At 39.3% G+C, this 21,015-nt stretch overlaps 21 non-coding genes across 21 annotated transcripts; all 21 read right to left on the reverse strand.

The window, feature by feature from the left end:
- Window positions 1–334: 334 nt before the first annotated feature.
- On the reverse strand, window positions 335–550 carry LOC116375970 (small nucleolar RNA U3). The gene has a single exon (XR_004211373.1). It is a non-coding gene; the product is annotated as a small nucleolar RNA U3 (small nucleolar RNA).
- Window positions 551–1,338: 788 nt separating this feature from the next.
- On the reverse strand, window positions 1,339–1,554 carry LOC116375986 (small nucleolar RNA U3). Its single transcript, XR_004211389.1, has one exon. It is a non-coding gene; the product is annotated as a small nucleolar RNA U3 (small nucleolar RNA).
- A 788-nt stretch (window positions 1,555–2,342) lies between these two features.
- Window positions 2,343–2,558, reverse strand: LOC116375971 (small nucleolar RNA U3). Its single transcript, XR_004211374.1, has one exon. It is a non-coding gene; the product is annotated as a small nucleolar RNA U3 (small nucleolar RNA).
- A 788-nt stretch (window positions 2,559–3,346) lies between these two features.
- On the reverse strand, window positions 3,347–3,562 carry LOC116375972 (small nucleolar RNA U3). Its single transcript, XR_004211375.1, has one exon. It is a non-coding gene; the product is annotated as a small nucleolar RNA U3 (small nucleolar RNA).
- Window positions 3,563–4,350: 788 nt separating this feature from the next.
- On the reverse strand, window positions 4,351–4,566 carry LOC116376085 (small nucleolar RNA U3). Its single transcript, XR_004211480.1, has one exon. It is a non-coding gene; the product is annotated as a small nucleolar RNA U3 (small nucleolar RNA).
- Window positions 4,567–5,354: 788 nt separating this feature from the next.
- On the reverse strand, window positions 5,355–5,570 carry LOC116375966 (small nucleolar RNA U3). Its single transcript, XR_004211369.1, has one exon. It is a non-coding gene; the product is annotated as a small nucleolar RNA U3 (small nucleolar RNA).
- A 788-nt stretch (window positions 5,571–6,358) lies between these two features.
- Window positions 6,359–6,574, reverse strand: LOC116376087 (small nucleolar RNA U3). Its single transcript, XR_004211482.1, has one exon. It is a non-coding gene; the product is annotated as a small nucleolar RNA U3 (small nucleolar RNA).
- A 788-nt stretch (window positions 6,575–7,362) lies between these two features.
- Window positions 7,363–7,578, reverse strand: LOC116376088 (small nucleolar RNA U3). The gene has a single exon (XR_004211483.1). It is a non-coding gene; the product is annotated as a small nucleolar RNA U3 (small nucleolar RNA).
- A 787-nt stretch (window positions 7,579–8,365) lies between these two features.
- LOC116376089 (small nucleolar RNA U3) lies at window positions 8,366–8,581 on the reverse strand. The gene has a single exon (XR_004211484.1). It is a non-coding gene; the product is annotated as a small nucleolar RNA U3 (small nucleolar RNA).
- A 788-nt stretch (window positions 8,582–9,369) lies between these two features.
- LOC116376090 (small nucleolar RNA U3) lies at window positions 9,370–9,585 on the reverse strand. The gene has a single exon (XR_004211485.1). It is a non-coding gene; the product is annotated as a small nucleolar RNA U3 (small nucleolar RNA).
- Window positions 9,586–10,373: 788 nt separating this feature from the next.
- LOC116376091 (small nucleolar RNA U3) lies at window positions 10,374–10,589 on the reverse strand. The gene has a single exon (XR_004211486.1). It is a non-coding gene; the product is annotated as a small nucleolar RNA U3 (small nucleolar RNA).
- A 788-nt stretch (window positions 10,590–11,377) lies between these two features.
- LOC116376092 (small nucleolar RNA U3) lies at window positions 11,378–11,593 on the reverse strand. Its single transcript, XR_004211487.1, has one exon. It is a non-coding gene; the product is annotated as a small nucleolar RNA U3 (small nucleolar RNA).
- A 788-nt stretch (window positions 11,594–12,381) lies between these two features.
- Window positions 12,382–12,597, reverse strand: LOC116376093 (small nucleolar RNA U3). The gene has a single exon (XR_004211488.1). It is a non-coding gene; the product is annotated as a small nucleolar RNA U3 (small nucleolar RNA).
- A 787-nt stretch (window positions 12,598–13,384) lies between these two features.
- Window positions 13,385–13,600, reverse strand: LOC116376094 (small nucleolar RNA U3). The gene has a single exon (XR_004211489.1). It is a non-coding gene; the product is annotated as a small nucleolar RNA U3 (small nucleolar RNA).
- A 787-nt stretch (window positions 13,601–14,387) lies between these two features.
- LOC116376095 (small nucleolar RNA U3) lies at window positions 14,388–14,603 on the reverse strand. The gene has a single exon (XR_004211490.1). It is a non-coding gene; the product is annotated as a small nucleolar RNA U3 (small nucleolar RNA).
- A 788-nt stretch (window positions 14,604–15,391) lies between these two features.
- Window positions 15,392–15,607, reverse strand: LOC116376096 (small nucleolar RNA U3). Its single transcript, XR_004211491.1, has one exon. It is a non-coding gene; the product is annotated as a small nucleolar RNA U3 (small nucleolar RNA).
- Window positions 15,608–16,395: 788 nt separating this feature from the next.
- Window positions 16,396–16,611, reverse strand: LOC116376098 (small nucleolar RNA U3). Its single transcript, XR_004211493.1, has one exon. It is a non-coding gene; the product is annotated as a small nucleolar RNA U3 (small nucleolar RNA).
- A 787-nt stretch (window positions 16,612–17,398) lies between these two features.
- On the reverse strand, window positions 17,399–17,614 carry LOC116376099 (small nucleolar RNA U3). Its single transcript, XR_004211494.1, has one exon. It is a non-coding gene; the product is annotated as a small nucleolar RNA U3 (small nucleolar RNA).
- Window positions 17,615–18,402: 788 nt separating this feature from the next.
- LOC116376100 (small nucleolar RNA U3) lies at window positions 18,403–18,618 on the reverse strand. The gene has a single exon (XR_004211495.1). It is a non-coding gene; the product is annotated as a small nucleolar RNA U3 (small nucleolar RNA).
- Window positions 18,619–19,405: 787 nt separating this feature from the next.
- LOC116376101 (small nucleolar RNA U3) lies at window positions 19,406–19,621 on the reverse strand. Its single transcript, XR_004211496.1, has one exon. It is a non-coding gene; the product is annotated as a small nucleolar RNA U3 (small nucleolar RNA).
- A 786-nt stretch (window positions 19,622–20,407) lies between these two features.
- LOC116376102 (small nucleolar RNA U3) lies at window positions 20,408–20,623 on the reverse strand. The gene has a single exon (XR_004211497.1). It is a non-coding gene; the product is annotated as a small nucleolar RNA U3 (small nucleolar RNA).
- Window positions 20,624–21,015: the final 392 nt, after the last annotated feature.

A 21,015-nucleotide genomic window follows, 5' to 3' on the forward strand; every position in this document is an offset into this window, starting at 1 on the left:
AATTACAAACTACTAAAAGCTATCTATGAAAAGCTGAGACTCTATCGAACATGCACATGTAACATGTTTTGCTCTATGACGCTCACAAGCTACAGAACAATTGTTAGAAAGTACAAGGTTCTTCTACGTATAAAGGTCAAAGGTTGTCCTGGAAGGAAAATGTTAAAACACCTCATTTTGAAGCAATATACCTGGGCTGGACATGGAGATCAACAAAAGCCAGAGAACTGAAAAGATTATTGCTGGGGTCTCAGGACTGATTCAAGAGGTTTTATTTTACTAACGATAAGGATTTGGGAGACATTTCAGTAGTTTTTATTGTACATGGTTAACATCCACTCAGAACATATTCCCTTCATCCACGTTCATTGAAGAACAAGGAACAGTCATCAAAGGTGGAAGAAAAATGAGCAAAGTCATTTCTAACCACCAGATTCATGCTCTGAATGGGAATATCTTGAATCGTCATCATGGATAGCGAGATCTACCACTTTAAACACACATTTCTCAAGTAACGCACTATAGAAATGATCCCTGAAAGTATAGTCTTGCTGTTTAAGTTGTTGTGATCAAGGTAGAGCATCTTGAAAAGAGCATTTGCACCACCGGTTTGTGTTGCGTTTCTCAGCATCAACAGTTGTTGCAATCAAATTATGTTAAATATGGAGAATTGCTATGTTCCTCAAATGAGAAATATGGTCAACGATGCTGGTTGCCAACAGGTCAAATATGACCTAATGTTGGTGGACAGCCATCCATATTTCAAAGGCAGTTATTTTTGTTGAAGTCTACCCCCGTTTAAACATTGTGTGTTTTAGCTATAGACGTATGGGTTGTACCATCAGATTTGTCTTGGTCTTCCGCATCCAGTGGTACCAAGAGTTAGTCTGTGTGATTAACGGGGGCTGAGATAGAGCTGTGTTTGTGAGACACAGATGGATTCCGAAGGTGCCCAGGCCCGGGTCTTTTTTTTACAAAAACATCTGTAGAGTCAGAATGGTTTGAATTACAAACTACTAAAAGCTATCTATGAAAAGCTGAGACTCTATCGAACATGCACATGTAACATGTTTTGCTCTATGACGCTCACAAGCTACAGAACAATTGTTAGAAAGTACAAGGTTCTTCTACGTATAAAGGTCAAAGGTTGTCCTGGAAGGAAAATGTTAAAACACCTCATTTTGAAGCAATATACCTGGGCTGGACATGGAGATCAACAAAAGCCAGAGAACTGAAAAGATTATTGCTGGGGTCTCAGGACTGATTCAAGAGGTTTTATTTCACTAACGATAAGGATTTGGGAGACATTTCAGTAGTTTTTATTGTACATGGTTAACATCCACTCAGAACATATTCCCTTCATCCACGTTCATTGAAGAACAAGGAACAGTCATCAAAGGTGGAAGAAAAATGAGCAAAGTCATTTCTAACCACCAGATTCATGCTCTGAATGGGAATATCTTGAATCGTATTCATGGATAGCGAGATCTATCACTTTAAACACACATTTCTCAAGTAACGCACTATAGAAATGATCCCTGAAAGTATAGTCTTGCTGTTTAAGTTGTTGTGATCAAGGTAGAGCATCTTGAAAAGAGCATTTGCACCACCGGTTTGTGTTGCGTTTCTCAGCATCAACAGTTGTTGCAATCAAATTATGTTAAATATGGAGAATTGCTATGTTCCTCAAATGAGAAATATGGTCAACGATGCTGGTTGCCAACAGGTCAAATATGACCTAATGTTGGTGGACAGCCATCCATATTTCAAAGGCAGTTATTTTTGTTGAAGTCTACCCCCGTTTAAACATTGTGTGTTTTAGCTATAGACGTATGGGTTGTACCATCAGATTTGTCTTGGTCTTCCGCATCCAGTGGTACCAAGAGTTAGTCTGTGTGATTAACGGGGGCTGAGATAGAGCTGTGTTTGTGAGACACAGATGGATTCCGAAGGTGCCCAGGCCCGGGTCTTTTTCTTACAAAAACATCTGTAGAGTCAGAATGGTTTGAATTACAAACTACTAAAAGCTATCTATGAAAAGCTGAGACTCTATCGAACATGCACATGTAACATGTTTTGCTCTATGACGCTCACAAGCTACAGAACAATTGTTAGAAAGTACAAGGTTCTTCTACGTATAAAGGTCAAAGGTTGTCCTGGAAGGAAAATGTTAAAACACCTCATTTTGAAGCAATATACCTGGGCTGGACATGGAGATCAACAAAAGCCAGAGAACTGAAAAGATTATTGCTGGGGTCTCAGGACTGATTCAAGAGGTTTTATTTTACTAACGATAAGGATTTGGGAGACATTTCAGTAGTTTTTATTGTACATGGTTAACATCCACTCAGAACATATTCCCTTCATCCACGTTCATTGAAGAACAAGGAACAGTCATCAAAGGTGGAAGAAAAATGAGCAAAGTCATTTCTAACCACCAGATTCATGCTCTGAATGGGAATATCTTGAATCGTCATCATGGATAGCGAGATCTACCACTTTAAACACACATTTCTCAAGTAACGCACTATAGAAATGATCCCTGAAAGTATAGTCTTGCTGTTTAAGTTGTTGTGATCAAGGTAGAGCATCTTGAAAAGAGCATTTGCACCACCGGTTTGTGTTGCGTTTCTCAGCATCAACAGTTGTTGCAATCAAATTATGTTAAATATGGAGAATTGCTATGTTCCTCAAATGAGAAATATGGTCAACGATGCTGGTTGCCAACAGGTCAAATATGACCTAATGTTGGTGGACAGCCATCCATATTTCAAAGGCAGTTATTTTTGTTGAAGTCTACCCCCGTTTAAACATTGTGTGTTTTAGCTATAGACGTATGGGTTGTACCATCAGATTTGTCTTGGTCTTCCGCATCCAGTGGTACCAAGAGTTAGTCTGTGTGATTAACGGGGGCTGAGATAGAGCTGTGTTTGTGAGACACAGATGGATTCCGAAGGTGCCCAGGCCCGGGTCTTTTTTTTACAAAAACATCTGTAGAGTCAGAATGGTTTGAATTACAAACTACTAAAAGCTATCTATGAAAAGCTGAGACTCTATCGAACATGCACATGTAACATGTTTTGCTCTATGACGCTCACAAGCTACAGAACAATTGTTAGAAAGTACAAGGTTCTTCTACGTATAAAGGTCAAAGGTTGTCCTGGAAGGAAAATGTTAAAACACCTCATTTTGAAGCAATATACCTGGGCTGGACATGGAGATCAACAAAAGCCAGAGAACTGAAAAGATTATTGCTGGGGTCTCAGGACTGATTCAAGAGGTTTTATTTTACTAACGATAAGGATTTGGGAGACATTTCAGTAGTTTTTATTGTACATGGTTAACATCCACTCAGAACATATTCCCTTCATCCACGTTCATTGAAGAACAAGGAACAGTCATCAAAGGTGGAAGAAAAATGAGCAAAGTCATTTCTAACCACCAGATTCATGCTCTGAATGGGAATATCTTGAATCGTCATCATGGATAGCGAGATCTACCACTTTAAACACACATTTCTCAAGTAACGCACTATAGAAATGATCCCTGAAAGTATAGTCTTGCTGTTTAAGTTGTTGTGATCAAGGTAGAGCATCTTGAAAAGAGCATTTGCACCACCGGTTTGTGTTGCGTTTCTCAGCATCAACAGTTGTTGCAATCAAATTATGTTAAATATGGAGAATTGCTATGTTCCTCAAATGAGAAATATGGTCAACGATGCTGGTTGCCAACAGGTCAAATATGACCTAATGTTGGTGGACAGCCATCCATATTTCAAAGGCAGTTATTTTTGTTGAAGTCTACCCCCGTTTAAACATTGTGTGTTTTAGCTATAGACGTATGGGTTGTACCATCAGATTTGTCTTGGTCTTCCGCATCCAGTGGTACCAAGAGTTAGTCTGTGTGATTAACGGGGGCTGAGATAGAGCTGTGTTTGTGAGACACAGATGGATTCCGAAGGTGCCCAGGCCCGGGTCTTTTTTTTACAAAAACATCTGTAGAGTCAGAATGGTTTGAATTACAAACTACTAAAAGCTATCTATGAAAAGCTGAGACTCTATCGAACATGCACATGTAACATGTTTTGCTCTATGACGCTCACAAGCTACAGAAAAATTGTTAGAAAGTACAAGGTTCTTCTACGTATAAAGGTCAAAGGTTGTCCTGGAAGGAAAATGTTAAAACACCTCATTTTGAAGCAATATACCTGGGCTGGACATGGAGATCAACAAAAGCCAGAGAACTGAAAAGATTATTGCTGGGGTCTCAGGACTGATTCAAGAGGTTTTATTTTACTAACGATAAGGATTTGGGAGACATTTCAGTAGTTTTTATTGTACATGGTTAACATCCACTCAGAACATATTCCCTTCATCCACGTTCATTGAAGAACAAGGAACAGTCATCAAAGGTGGAAGAAAAATGAGCAAAGTCATTTCTAACCACCAGATTCATGCTCTGAATGGGAATATCTTGAATCGTCATCATGGATAGCGAGATCTACCACTTTAGACACACATTTCTCAAGTAACGCACTATAGAAATGATCCCTGAAAGTATAGTCTTGCTGTATAAGTTGTTGTGATCAAGGTAGAGCATCTTGAAAAGAGCATTTGCACCACCGGTTTGTGTTGCGTTTCTCAGCATCAACAGTTGTTGCAATCAAATTATGTTAAATATGGAGAATTGCTATGTTCCTCAAATGAGAAATATGGTCAACGATGCTGGTTGCCAACAGGTCAAATATGACCTAATGTTGGTGGACAGCCATCCATATTTCAAAGGCAGTTATTTTTGTTGAAGTCTACCCCCGTTTAAACATTGTGTGTTTTAGCTATAGACGTATGGGTTGTACCATCAGATTTGTCTTGGTCTTCCGCATCCAGTGGTACCAAGAGTTAGTCTGTGTGATTAACGGGGGCTGAGATAGAGCTGTGTTTGTGAGACACAGATGGATTCCGAAGGTGCCCAGGCCCGGGTCTTTTTTTTACAAAAACATCTGTAGAGTCAGAATGGTTTGAATTACAAACTACTAAAAGCTATCTATGAAAAGCTGAGACTCTATCGAACATGCACATGTAACATGTTTTGCTCTATGACGCTCACAAGCTACAGAAAAATTGTTAGAAAGTACAAGGTTCTTCTACGTATAAAGGTCAAAGGTTGTCCTGGAAGGAAAATGTTAAAACACCTCATTTTGAAGCAATATACCTGGGCTGGACATGGAGATCAACAAAAGCCAGAGAACTGAAAAGATTATTGCTGGGGTCTCAGGACTGATTCAAGAGGTTTTATTTTACTAACGATAAGGATTTGGGAGACATTTCAGTAGTTTTTATTGTACATGGTTAACATCCACTCAGAACATATTCCCTTCATCCACGTTCACTGAAGAACAAGGAACAGTCATCAAAGGTGGAAGAAAAATGAGCAAAGTCATTTCTAACCACCAGATTCATGCTCTGAATGGGAATATCTTGAATCGTCATCATGGATAGCGAGATCTACCACTTTAGACACACATTTCTCAAGTAACGCACTATAGAAATGATCCCTGAAAGTATAGTCTTGCTGTATAAGTTGTTGTGATCAAGGTAGAGCATCTTGAAAAGAGCATTTGCACCACCGGTTTGTGTTGCGTTTCTCAGCATCAACAGTTGTTGCAATCAAATTATGTTAAATATGGAGAATTGCTATGTTCCTCAAATGAGAAATATGGTCAACGATGCTGGTTGCCAACAGGTCAAATATGACCTAATGTTGGTGGACAGCCATCCATATTTCAAAGGCAGTTATTTTTGTTGAAGTCTACCCCCGTTTAAACATTGTGTGTTTTAGCTATAGACGTATGGGTTGTACCATCAGATTTGTCTTGGTCTTCCGCATCCAGTGGTACCAAGAGTTAGTCTGTGTGATTAACGGGGGCTGAGATAGAGCTGTGTTTGTGAGACACAGATGGATTCCGAAGGTGCCCAGGCCCGGGTCTTTTTTTTACAAAAACATCTGTAGAGTCAGAATGGTTTGAATTACAAACTACTAAAAGCTATCTATGAAAAGCTGAGACTCTATCGAACATGCACATGTAACATGTTTTGCTCTATGACGCTCACAAGCTACAGAAAAATTGTTAGAAAGTACAAGGTTCTTCTACGTATAAAGGTCAAAGGTTGTCCTGGAAGGAAAATGTTAAAACACCTCATTTTGAAGCAATATACCTGGGCTGGACATGGAGATCAACAAAAGCCAGAGAACTGAAAAGATTATTGCTGGGGTCTCAGGACTGATTCAAGAGGTTTTATTTTACTAACGATAAGGATTTGGGAGACATTTCAGTAGTTTTTATTGTACATGGTTAACATCCACTCAGAACATATTCCCTTCATCCACGTTCATTGAAGAACAAGGAACAGTCATCAAAGGTGGAAGAAAAATGAGCAAAGTCATTTCTAACCACCAGATTCATGCTCTGAATGGGAATATCTTGAATCGTCATCATGGATAGCGAGATCTACCACTTTAGACACACATTTCTCAAGTAACGCACTATAGAAATGATCCCTGAAAGTATAGTCTTGCTGTATAAGTTGTTGTGATCAAGGTAGAGCATCTTGAAAAGAGCATTTGCACCACCGGTTTGTGTTGCGTTTCTCAGCATCAACAGTTGTTGCAATCAAATTATGTTAAATATGGAGAATTGCTATGTTCCTCAAATGAGAAATATGGTCAACGATGCTGGTTGCCAACAGGTCAAATATGACCTAATGTTGGTGGACAGCCATCCATATTTCAAAGGCAGTTATTTTTGTTGAAGTCTACCCCCGTTTAAACATTGTGTGTTTTAGCTATAGACGTATGGGTTGTACCATCAGATTTGTCTTGGTCTTCCGCATCCAGTGGTACCAAGAGTTAGTCTGTGTGATTAACGGGGGCTGAGATAGAGCTGTGTTTGTGAGACACAGATGGATTCCGAAGGTGCCCAGGCCCGGGTCTTTTTTTTACAAAAACATCTGTAGAGTCAGAATGGTTTGAATTACAAACTACTAAAAGCTATCTATGAAAAGCTGAGACTCTATCGAACATGCACATGTAACATGTTTTGCTCTATGACGCTCACAAGCTACAGAAAAATTGTTAGAAAGTACAAGGTTCTTCTACGTATAAAGGTCAAAGGTTGTCCTGGAAGGAAAATGTTAAAACACCTCATTTTGAAGCAATATACCTGGGCTGGACATGGAGATCAACAAAAGCCAGAGAACTGAAAAGATTATTGCTGGGGTCTCAGGACTGATTCAAGAGGTTTTATTTTACTAACGATAAGGATTTGGGAGACATTTCAGTAGTTTTTATTGTACATGGTTAACATCCACTCAGAACATATTCCCTTCATCCACGTTCATTGAAGAACAAGGAACAGTCATCAAAGGTGGAAGAAAAATGAGCAAAGTCATTTCTAACCACCAGATTCATGCTCTGAATGGGAATATCTTGAATCGTCATCATGGATAGCGAGATCTACCACTTTAGACACACATTTCTCAAGTAACGCACTATAGAAATGATCCCTGAAAGTATAGTCTTGCTGTATAAGTTGTTGTGATCAAGGTAGAGCATCTTGAAAAGAGCATTTGCACCACCGGTTTGTGTTGCGTTTCTCAGCATCAACAGTTGTTGCAATCAAATTATGTTAAATATGGAGAATTGCTATGTTCCTCAAATGAGAAATATGGTCAACGATGCTGGTTGCCAACAGGTCAAATATGACCTAATGTTGGTGGACAGCCATCCATATTTCAAAGGCAGTTATTTTTGTTGAAGTCTACCCCCGTTTAAACATTGTGTGTTTTAGCTATAGACGTATGGGTTGTACCATCAGATTTGTCTTGGTCTTCCGCATCCAGTGGTACCAAGAGTTAGTCTGTGTGATTAACGGGGGCTGAGATAGAGCTGTGTTTGTGAGACACAGATGGATTCCGAAGGTGCCCAGGCCCGGGTCTTTTTTTTACAAAAACATCTGTAGAGTCAGAATGGTTTGAATTACAAACTACTAAAAGCTATCTATGAAAAGCTGAGACTCTATCGAACATGCACATGTAACATGTTTTGCTCTATGACGCTCACAAGCTACAGAAAATTGTTAGAAAGTACAAGGTTCTTCTACGTATAAAGGTCAAAGGTTGTCCTGGAAGGAAAATGTTAAAACACCTCATTTTGAAGCAATATATCTGGGCTGGACATGGAGATCAACAAAAGCCAGAGAACTGAAAAGATTATTGCTGGGGTCTCAGGACTGATTCAAGAGGTTTTATTTTACTAACGATAAGGATTTGGGAGACATTTCAGTAGTTTTTATTGTACATGGTTAACATCCACTCAGAACATATTCCCTTCATCCACGTTCATTGAAGAACAAGGAACAGTCATCAAAGGTGGAAGAAAAATGAGCAAAGTCATTTCTAACCACCAGATTCATGCTCTGAATGGGAATATCTTGAATCGTCATCATGGATAGCGAGATCTACCACTTTAGACACACATTTCTCAAGTAACGCACTATAGAAATGATCCCTGAAAGTATAGTCTTGCTGTATAAGTTGTTGTGATCAAGGTAGAGCATCTTGAAAAGAGCATTTGCACCACCGGTTTGTGTTGCGTTTCTCAGCATCAACAGTTGTTGCAATCAAATGATGTTAAATATGGAGAATTGCTATGTTCCTCAAATGAGAAATATGGTCAACGATGCTGGTTGCCAACAGGTCAAATATGACCTAATGTTGGTGGACAGCCATCCATATTTCAAAGGCAGTTATTTTTGTTGAAGTCTACCCCCGTTTAAACATTGTGTGTTTTAGCTATAGACGTATGGGTTGTACCATCAGATTTGTCTTGGTCTTCCGCATCCAGTGGTACCAAGAGTTAGTCTGTGTGATTAACGGGGGCTGAGATAGAGCTGTGTTTGTGAGACACAGATGGATTCCGAAGGTGCCCAGGCCCGGGTCTTTTTTTTACAAAAACATCTGTAGAGTCAGAATGGTTTGAATTACAAACTACTAAAAGCTATCTATGAAAAGCTGAGACTCTATCGAACATGCACATGTAACATGTTTTGCTCTATGACGCTCACAAGCTACAGAAAAATTGTTAGAAAGTACAAGGTTCTTCTACGTATAAAGGTCAAAGGTTGTCCTGGAAGGAAAATGTTAAAACACCTCATTTTGAAGCAATATACCTGGGCTGGACATGGAGATCAACAAAAGCCAGAGAACTGAAAAGATTATTGCTGGGGTCTCAGGACTGATTCAAGAGGTTTTATTTTACTAACGATAAGGATTTGGGAGACATTTCAGTAGTTTTTATTGTACATGGTTAACATCCACTCAGAACATATTCCCTTCATCCACGTTCATTGAAGAACAAGGAACAGTCATCAAAGGTGGAAGAAAAATGAGCAAAGTCATTTCTAACCACCAGATTCATGCTCTGAATGGGAATATCTTGAATCGTCATCATGGATAGCGAGATCTACCACTTTAGACACACATTTCTCAAGTAACGCACTATAGAAATGATCCCTGAAAGTATAGTCTTGCTGTATAAGTTGTTGTGATCAAGGTAGAGCATCTTGAAAAGAGCATTTGCACCACCGGTTTGTGTTGCGTTTCTCAGCATCAACAGTTGTTGCAATCAAATTATGTTAAATATGGAGAATTGCTATGTTCCTCAAATGAGAAATATGGTCAACGATGCTGGTTGCCAACAGGTCAAATATGACCTAATGTTGGTGGACAGCCATCCATATTTCAAAGGCAGTTATTTTTGTTGAAGTCTACCCCCGTTTAAACATTGTGTGTTTTAGCTATAGACGTATGGGTTGTACCATCAGATTTGTCTTGGTCTTCCGCATCCAGTGGTACCAAGAGTTAGTCTGTGTGATTAACGGGGGCTGAGATAGAGCTGTGTTTGTGAGACACAGATGGATTCCGAAGGTGCCCAGGCCCGGGTCTTTTTTTTACAAAAACATCTGTAGAGTCAGAATGGTTTGAATTACAAACTACTAAAAGCTATCTATGAAAAGCTGAGACTCTATCGAACATGCACATGTAACATGTTTTGCTCTATGACGCTCACAAGCTACAGAAAAATTGTTAGAAAGTACAAGGTTCTTCTACGTATAAAGGTCAAAGGTTGTCCTGGAAGGAAAATGTTAAAACACCTCATTTTGAAGCAATATACCTGGGCTGGACATGGAGATCAACAAAAGCCAGAGAACTGAAAAGATTATTGCTGGGGTCTCAGGACTGATTCAAGAGGTTTTATTTTACTAACGATAAGGATTTGGGAGACATTTCAGTAGTTTTTATTGTACATGGTTAACATCCACTCAGAACATATTCCCTTCATCCACGTTCATTGAAGAACAAGGAACAGTCATCAAAGGTGGAAGAAAAATGAGCAAAGTCATTTCTAACCACCAGATTCATGCTCTGAATGGGAATATCTTGAATCGTCATCATGGATAGCGAGATCTACCACTTTAGACACACATTTCTCAAGTAACGCACTATAGAAATGATCCCTGAAAGTATAGTCTTGCTGTATAAGTTGTTGTGATCAAGGTAGAGCATCTTGAAAAGAGCATTTGCACCACCGGTTTGTGTTGCGTTTCTCAGCATCAACAGTTGTTGCAATCAAATGATGTTAAATATGGAGAATTGCTATGTTCCTCAAATGAGAAATATGGTCAACGATGCTGGTTGCCAACAGGTCAAATATGACCTAATGTTGGTGGACAGCCATCCATATTTCAAAGGCAGTTATTTTTGTTGAAGTCTACCCCCGTTTAAACATTGTGTGTTTTAGCTATAGACGTATGGGTTGTACCATCAGATTTGTCTTGGTCTTCCGCATCCAGTGGTACCAAGAGTTAGTCTGTGTGATTAACGGGGGCTGAGATAGAGCTGTGTTTGTGAGACACAGATGGATTCCGAAGGTGCCCAGGCCCGGGTCTTTTTTTTACAAAAACATCTGTAGAGTCAGAATGGTTTGAATTACAAACTACTAAAAGCTATCTATGAAAAGCTGAGACTCTATCGAACATGCACATGTAACATGTTTTGCTCTATGACGCTCACAAGCTACAGAAAAATTGTTAGAAAGTACAAGGTTCTTCTACGTATAAAGGTCAAAGGTTGTCCTGGAAGGAAAATGTTAAAACACCTCATTTTGAAGCAATATATCTGGGCTGGACATGGAGATCAACAAAAGCCAGAGAACTGAAAAGATTATTGCTGGGGTCTCAGGACTGATTCAAGAGGTTTTATTTTACTAACGATAAGGATTTGGGAGACATTTCAGTAGTTTTTATTGTACATGGTTAACATCCACTCAGAACATATTCCCTTCATCCACGTTCATTGAAGAACAAGGAACAGTCATCAAAGGTGGAAGAAAAATGAGCAAAGTCATTTCTAACCACCAGATTCATGCTCTGAATGGGAATATCTTGAATCGTCATCATGGATAGCGAGATCTACCACTTTAGACACACATTTCTCAAGTAACGCACTATAGAAATGATCCCTGAAAGTATAGTCTTGCTGTATAAGTTGTTGTGATCAAGGTAGAGCATCTTGAAAAGAGCATTTGCACCACCGGTTTGTGTTGCGTTTCTCAGCATCAACAGTTGTTGCAATCAAATGATGTTAAATATGGAGAATTGCTATGTTCCTCAAATGAGAAATATGGTCAACGATGCTGGTTGCCAACAGGTCAAATATGACCTAATGTTGGTGGACAGCCATCCATATTTCAAAGGCAGTTATTTTTGTTGAAGTCTACCCCCGTTTAAACATTGTGTGTTTTAGCTATAGACGTATGGGTTGTACCATCAGATTTGTATTGGTCTTCCGCATCCAGTGGTACCAAGAGTTAGTCTGTGTGATTAACGGGGGCTGAGATAGAGCTGTGTTTGTGAGACACAGATGGATTCCGAAGGTGCCCAGGCCCGGGTCTTTTTTTTACAAAAACATCTGTAGAGTCAGAATGGTTTGAATTACAAACTACTAAAAGCTATCTATGAAAAGCTGAGACTCTATCGAACATGCACATGTAACATGTTTTGCTCTATGACGCTCACAAGCTACAGAAAAATTGTTAGAAAGTACAAGGTTCTTCTACGTATAAAGGTCAAAGGTTGTCCTGGAAGGAAAATGTTAAAACACCTCATTTTGAAGCAATATATCTGGGCTGGACATGGAGATCAACAAAAGCCAGAGAACTGAAAAGATTATTGCTGGGGTCTCAGGACTGATTCAAGAGGTTTTATTTTACTAACGATAAGGATTTGGGAGACATTTCAGTAGTTTTTATTGTACATGGTTAACATCCACTCAGAACATATTCCCTTCATCCACGTTCATTGAAGAACAAGGAACAGTCATCAAAGGTGGAAGAAAAATGAGCAAAGTCATTTCTAACCACCAGATTCATGCTCTGAATGGGAATATCTTGAATCGTCATCATGGATAGCGAGATCTACCACTTTAGACACACATTTCTCAAGTAACGCACTATAGAAATGATCCCTGAAAGTATAGTCTTGCTGTATAAGTTGTTGTGATCAAGGTAGAGCATCTTGAAAAGAGCATTTGCACCACCGGTTTGTGTTGCGTTTCTCAGCATCAACAGTTGTTGCAATCAAATGATGTTAAATATGGAGAATTGCTATGTTCCTCAAATGAGAAATATGGTCAACGATGCTGGTTGCCAACAGGTCAAATATGACCTAATGTTGGTGGACAGCCATCCATATTTCAAAGGCAGTTATTTTTGTTGAAGTCTACCCCCGTTTAAACATTGTGTGTTTTAGCTATAGACGTATGGGTTGTACCATCAGATTTGTCTTGGTCTTCCGCATCCAGTGGTACCAAGAGTTAGTCTGTGTGATTAACGGGGGCTGAGATAGAGCTGTGTTTGTGAGACACAGATGGATTCCGAAGGTGCCCAGGCCCGGGTCTTTTTTTTACAAAAACATCTGTAGAGTCAGAATGGTTTGAATTACAAACTACTAAAAGCTATCTATGAAAAGCTGAGACTCTATCGAACATGCACATGTAACATGTTTTGCTCTATGACGCTCACAAGCTACAGAAAATTGTTAGAAAGTACAAGGTTCTTCTACGTATAAAGGTCAAAGGTTGTCCTGGAAGGAAAATGTTAAAACACCTCATTTTGAAGCAATATATCTGGGCTGGACATGGAGATCAACAAAAGCCAGAGAACTGAAAAGATTATTGCTGGGGTCTCAGGACTGATTCAAGAGGTTTTATTTTACTAACGATAAGGATTTGGGAGACATTTCAGTAGTTTTTATTGTACATGGTTAACATCCACTCAGAACATATTCCCTTCATCCACGTTCATTGAAGAACAAGGAACAGTCATCAAAGGTGGAAGAAAAATGAGCAAAGTCATTTCTAACCACCAGATTCATGCTCTGAATGGGAATATCTTGAATCGTCATCATGGATAGCGAGATCTACCACTTTAGACACACATTTCTCAAGTAACGCACTATAGAAATGATCCCTGAAAGTATAGTCTTGCTGTATAAGTTGTTGTGATCAAGGTAGAGCATCTTGAAAAGAGCATTTGCACCACCGGTTTGTGTTGCGTTTCTCAGCATCAACAGTTGTTGCAATCAAATGATGTTAAATATGGAGAATTGCTATGTTCCTCAAATGAGAAATATGGTCAACGATGCTGGTTGCCAACAGGTCAAATATGACCTAATGTTGGTGGACAGCCATCCATATTTCAAAGGCAGTTATTTTTGTTGAAGTCTACCCCCGTTTAAACATTGTGTGTTTTAGCTATAGACGTATGGGTTGTACCATCAGATTTGTCTTGGTCTTCCGCATCCAGTGGTACCAAGAGTTAGTCTGTGTGATTAACGGGGGCTGAGATAGAGCTGTGTTTGTGAGACACAGATGGATTCCGAAGGTGCCCAGGCCCGGGTCTTTTTTTACAAAAACATCTGTAGAGTCAGAATGGTTTGAATTACAAACTACTAAAAGCTATCTATGAAAAGCTGAGACTCTATCGAACATGCACATGTAACATGTTTTGCTCTATGACGCTCACAAGCTACAGAAAAATTGTTAGAAAGTACAAGGTTCTTCTACGTATAAAGGTCAAAGGTTGTCCTGGAAGGAAAATGTTAAAACACCTCATTTTGAAGCAATATACCTGGGCTGGACATGGAGATCAACAAAAGCCAGAGAACTGAAAAGATTATTGCTGGGGTCTCAGGACTGATTCAAGAGGTTTTATTTTACTAACGATAAGGATTTGGGAGACATTTCAGTAGTTTTTATTGTACATGGTTAACATCCACTCAGAACATATTCCCTTCATCCACGTTCATTGAAGAACAAGGAACAGTCATCAAAGGTGGAAGAAAAATGAGCAAAGTCATTTCTAACCACCAGATTCATGCTCTGAATGGGAATATCTTGAATCGTCATCATGGATAGCGAGATCTACCACTTTAGACACACATTTCTCAAGTAACGCACTATAGAAATGATCCCTGAAAGTATAGTCTTGCTGTATAAGTTGTTGTGATCAAGGTAGAGCATCTTGAAAAGAGCATTTGCACCACCGGTTTGTGTTGCGTTTCTCAGCATCAACAGTTGTTGCAATCAAATGATGTTAAATATGGAGAATTGCTATGTTCCTCAAATGAGAAATATGGTCAACGATGCTGGTTGCCAACAGGTCAAATATGACCTAATGTTGGTGGACAGCCATCCATATTTCAAAGGCAGTTATTTTTGTTGAAGTCTACCCCCGTTTAAACATTGTGTGTTTTAGCTATAGACGTATGGGTTGTACCATCAGATTTGTCTTGGTCTTCCGCATCCAGTGGTACCAAGAGTTAGTCTGTGTGATTAACGGGGGCTGAGATAGAGCTGTGTTTGTGAGACACAGATGGATTCCGAAGGTGCCCAGGCCCGGGTCTTTTTTTTACAAAAACATCTGTAGAGTCAGAATGGTTTGAATTACAAACTACTAAAAGCTATCTATGAAAAGCTGAGACTCTATCGAACATGCACATGTAACATGTTTTGCTCTATGACGCTCACAAGCTACAGAAAAATTGTTAGAAAGTACAAGGTTCTTCTACGTATAAAGGTCAAAGGTTGTCCTGGAAGGAAAATGTTAAAACACCTCATTTTGAAGCAATATATCTGGGCTGGACATGGAGATCAACAAAAGCCAGAGAACTGAAAAGATTATTGCTGGGGTCTCAGGACTGATTCAAGAGGTTTTATTTTACTAACGATAAGGATTTGGGAGACATTTCAGTAGTTTTTATTGTACATGGTTAACATCCACTCAGAACATATTCCCTTCATCCACGTTCATTGAAGAACAAGGAACAGTCATCAAAGGTGGAAGAAAAATGAGCAAAGTCATTTCTAACCACCAGATTCATGCTCTGAATGGGAATATCTTGAATCGTCATCATGGATAGCGAGATCTACCACTTTAGACACACATTTCTCAAGTAACGCACTATAGAAATGATCCCTGAAAGTATAGTCTTGCTGTATAAGTTGTTGTGATCAAGGTAGAGCATCTTGAAAAGAGCATTTGCACCACCGGTTTGTGTTGCGTTTCTCAGCATCAACAGTTGTTGCAATCAAATGATGTTAAATATGGAGAATTGCTATGTTCCTCAAATGAGAAATATGGTCAACGATGCTGGTTGCCAACAGGTCAAATATGACCTAATGTTGGTGGACAGCCATCCATATTTCAAAGGCAGTTATTTTTGTTGAAGTCTACCCCCGTTTAAACATTGTGTGTTTTAGCTATAGACGTATGGGTTGTACCATCAGATTTGTCTTGGTCTTCCGCATCCAGTGGTACCAAGAGTTAGTCTGTGTGATTAACGGGGGCTGAGATAGAGCTGTGTTTGTGAGACACAGATGGATTCCGAAGGTGCCCAGGCCCGGGTCTTTTTTTTACAAAAACATCTGTAGAGTCAGAATGGTTTGAATTACAAACTACTAAAAGCTATCTATGAAAAGCTGAGACTCTATCGAACATGCACATGTAACATGTTTTGCTCTATGACGCTCACAAGCTACAGAAAAATTGTTAGAAAGTACAAGGTTCTTCTACGTATAAAGGTCAAAGGTTGTCCTGGAAGGAAAATGTTAAAACACCTCATTTTGAAGCAATATATCTGGGCTGGACATGGAGATCAACAAAAGCCAGAGAACTGAAAAGATTATTGCTGGGGTCTCAGGACTGATTCAAGAGGTTTTATTTTACTAACGATAAGGATTTGGGAGACATTTCAGTAGTTTTTATTGTACATGGTTAACATCCACTCAGAACATATTCCCTTCATCCACGTTCATTGAAGAACAAGGAACAGTCATCAAAGGTGGAAGAAAAATGAGCAAAGTCATTTCTAACCACCAGATTCATGCTCTGAATGGGAATATCTTGAATCGTCATCATGGATAGCGAGATCTACCACTTTAGACACACATTTCTCAAGTAACGCACTATAGAAATGATCCCTGAAAGTATAGTCTTGCTGTATAAGTTGTTGTGATCAAGGTAGAGCATCTTGAAAAGAGCATTTGCACCACCGGTTTGTGTTGCGTTTCTCAGCATCAACAGTTGTTGCAATCAAATGATGTTAAATATGGAGAATTGCTATGTTCCTCAAATGAGAAATATGGTCAACGATGCTGGTTGCCAACAGGTCAAATATGACCTAATGTTGGTGGACAGCCATCCATATTTCAAAGGCAGTTATTTTTGTTGAAGTCTACCCCCGTTTAAACATTGTGTGTTTTAGCTATAGACGTATGGGTTGTACCATCAGATTTGTCTTGGTCTTCCGCATCCAGTGGTACCAAGAGTTAGTCTGTGTGATTAACGGGGGCTGAGATAGAGCTGTGTTTGTGAGACACAGATGGATTCCGAAGGTGCCCAGGCCCGGGTCTTTTTTTTACAAAAACATCTGTAGAGTCAGAATGGTTTGAATTACAAACTACTAAAAGCTATCTATGAAAAGCTGAGACTCTATCGAACATGCACATGTAACATGTTTTGCTCTATGACGCTCACAAGCTACAGAAAATTGTTAGAAAGTACAAGGTTCTTCTACGTATAAAGGTCAAAGGTTGTCCTGGAAGGAAAATGTTAAAACACCTCATTTTGAAGCAATATACCTGGGCTGGACATGGAGATCAACAAAAGCCAGAGAACTGAAAAGATTATTGCTGGGGTCTCAGGACTGATTCAAGAGGTTTTATTTTACTAACGATAAGGATTTGGGAGACATTTCAGTAGTTTTTATTGTACATGGTTAACATCCACTCAGAACATATTCCCTTCATCCACGTTCATTGAAGAACAAGGAACAGTCATCAAAGGTGGAAGAAAAATGAGCAAAGTCATTTCTAACCACCAGATTCATGCTCTGAATGGGAATATCTTGAATCGTCATCATGGATAGCGAGATCTACCACTTTAGACACACATTTCTCAAGTAACGCACTATAGAAATGATCCCTGAAAGTATAGTCTTGCTGTATAAGTTGTTGTGATCAAGGTAGAGCATCTTGAAAAGAGCATTTGCACCACCGGTTTGTGTTGCGTTTCTCAGCATCAACAGTTGTTGCAATCAAATGATGTTAAATATGGAGAATTGCTATGTTCCTCAAATGAGAAATATGGTCAACGATGCTGGTTGCCAACAGGTCAAATATGACCTAATGTTGGTGGACAGCCATCCATATTTCAAAGGCAGTTATTTTTGTTGAAGTCTACCCCCGTTTAAACATTGTGTGTTTTAGCTATAGACGTATGGGTTGTACCATCAGATTTGTCTTGGTCTTCCGCATCCAGTGGTACCAAGAGTTAGTCTGTGTGATTAACGGGGGCTGAGATAGAGCTGTGTTTGTGAGACACAGATGGATTCCGAAGGTGCCCAGGCCCGGGTCTTTTTTTTACAAAAACATCTGTAGAGTCAGAATGGTTTGAATTACAAACTACTAAAAGCTATCTATGAAAAGCTGAGACTCTATCGAACATGCACATGTAACATGTTTTGCTCTATGACGCTCACAAGCTACAGAAAAATTGTTAGAAAGTACAAGGTTCTTCTACGTATAAAGGTCAAAGGTTGTCCTGGAAGGAAAATGTTAAAACACCTCATTTTGAAGCAATATATCTGGGCTGGACATGGAGATCAACAAAAGCCAGAGAACTGAAAAGATTATTGCTGGGGTCTCAGGACTGATTCAAGAGGTTTTATTTTACTAACGATAAGGATTTGGGAGACATTTCAGTAGTTTTTATTGTACATGGTTAACATCCACTCAGAACATATTCCCTTCATCCACGTTCATTGAAGAACAAGGAACAGTCATCAAAGGTGGAAGAAAAATGAGCAAAGTCATTTCTAACCACCAGATTCATGCTCTGAATGGGAATATCTTGAATCGTCATCATGGATAGCGAGATCTACCACTTTAGACACACATTTCTCAAGTAACGCACTATAGAAATGATCCCTGAAAGTATAGTCTTGCTGTATAAGTTGTTGTGATCAAGGTAGAGCATCTTGAAAAGAGCATTTGCACCACCGGTTTGTGTTGCGTTTCTCAGCATCAACAGTTGTTGCAATCAAATTATGTTAAATATGGAGAATTGCTATGTTCCTCAAATGAGAAATATGGTCAACGATGCTGGTTGCCAACAGGTCAAATATGACCTAATGTTGGTGGACAGCCATCCATATTTCAAAGGCAGTTATTTTTGTTGAAGTCTACCCCCGTTTAAACATTGTGTGTTTTAGCTATAGACGTATGGGTTGTACCATCAGATTTGTCTTGGTCTTCCGCATCCAGTGGTACCAAGAGTTAGTCTGTGTGATTAACGGGGGCTGAGATAGAGCTGTGTTTGTGAGACACAGATGGATTCCGAAGGTGCCCAGGCCCGGGTCTTTTTTTTACAAAAACATCTGTAGAGTCAGAATGGTTTGAATTACAAACTACTAAAAGCTATCTATGAAAAGCTGAGACTCTATCGAACATGCACATGTAACATGTTGTGCTCTATGACGCTCACAAGCTACAGAAAAGTTGTTAGAAAGTACAAGGTTCTTCTACGTATAAAGGTCAAAGGTTGTCCTGAAAGGAAAATGTTAAAACACCTCATTTTGAAGCAATTATCTGGGCTGGACATGGAGATCAACAAAAGCCAGAGAACTGAAAAGATTATTGCTGGGGTCTCAGGACTGATTCAAGAGGTTTTATTTTACTAACGATAAGGATTTGGGAGACATTTCAGTAGTTTTTATTGTACATGGTTAACATCCACTCAGAACATATTCCCTTCATCCACGTTCATTGAAGAACAAGGAACAGTCATCAAAGGTGGAAGAAAAATGAGCAAAGTCATTTCTAACCACCAGATTCATGCTCTGAATGGGAATATCTTGAATCGTCATCATGGATAGCGAGATCTACCACTTTAGACACACATTTCTCAAGTAACGCACTATAGAAATGATCCCTGAAAGTATAGTCTTGCTGTATAAGTTGTTGTGATCAAGGTAGAGCATCTTGAAAAGAGCATTTGCACCACCGGTTTGTGTTGCGTTTCTCAGCATCAACAGTTGTTGCAATCAAATTATGTTAAATATGGAGAATTGCTATGTTCCTCAAATGAGAAATATGGTCAACGATGCTGGTTGCCAACAGGTCAAATATGACCTAATGTTGGTGGACAGCCATCCATATTTCAAAGGCAGTTATTTTTGTTGAAGTCTACCCCCGTTTAAACATTGTGTGTTTTAGCTATAGACGTATGGGTTGTACCATCAGATTTGTATTGGTCTTCCGCATCCAGTGGTACCAAGAGTTAGTCTGTGTGATTAACGGGGGCTGAGATAGAGCTGTGTTTGTGAGACACAGATGGATTCCGAAGGTGCCCAGGCCCGGGTCTTTTTTTTACAAAAACATCTGTAGAGTCAGAATGGTTTGAATTACAAACTACTAAAAGCTATCTATGAAAAGCTGAGACTCTATCGAACATGCACATGTAACATGTTTTGCTCTATGACGCTCACAAGCTACAGAAAAGTTGTTAGAAAGTACAAGGTTCTTCTACATATAAAGGTCAAAGGTTGTCCTGAAGGAAAATGTTAAAACACCTCATTTTGAAGCAATTATCTGGGCTGGACATGGAGATCAACAAAAGCCAGAGAACTGAAAAGATTATTGCTGGGGTCTCAGGACTGATTCAAGAGGTTTTATTTTACTAACGATAAGGATTTGGGAGACATTTCAGTAGTTTTTATTGTACATGGTTAACATCCACTCAGAACATATTCCCTTCATCCACGTTCATTGAAGAACAAGGAACAGTCATCAAAGGTGGAAGAAAAATGAGCAAAGTCATTTCTAACCACCAGATTCATGCTCTGAATGGGAATATCTTGAATCGTCATCATGGATAGCGAGATCTACCACTTTAGACACACATTTCTCAAGTAACGCACTATAGAAATGATCCCTGAAAGTATAGTCTTGCTGTATAAGTTGTTGTGATCAAGGTAGAGCATCTTGAAAAGAGCATTTGCACCACCGGTTTGTGTTGCGTTTCTCAGCATCAACAGTTGTTGCAATCAAATTATGTTAAATATGGAGAATTGCTATGTTCCTCAAATGAGAAATATGGTCAACGATGCTGGTTGCCAACAGGTCAAATATGACCTAATGTTGGTGGACAGCCATCCATATTTCAAAGGCAGTTATTTTTGTTGAAGTCTACCCCCGTTTAAACATTGTGTGTTTTAGCTATAGACGTATGGGTTGTACCATCAGATTTGTATTGGTCTTCCGCATCCAGTGGTACCAAGAGTTAGTCTGTGTGATTAACGGGGGCTGAGATAGAGCTGTGTTTGTGAGACACAGATGGATT

Source organism: Oncorhynchus kisutch, linkage group LG10 (genome assembly GCF_002021735.2).
Source record: "Oncorhynchus kisutch isolate 150728-3 linkage group LG10, Okis_V2, whole genome shotgun sequence".
Taxonomy (NCBI): Eukaryota; Metazoa; Chordata; class Actinopteri; order Salmoniformes; family Salmonidae; genus Oncorhynchus; species Oncorhynchus kisutch.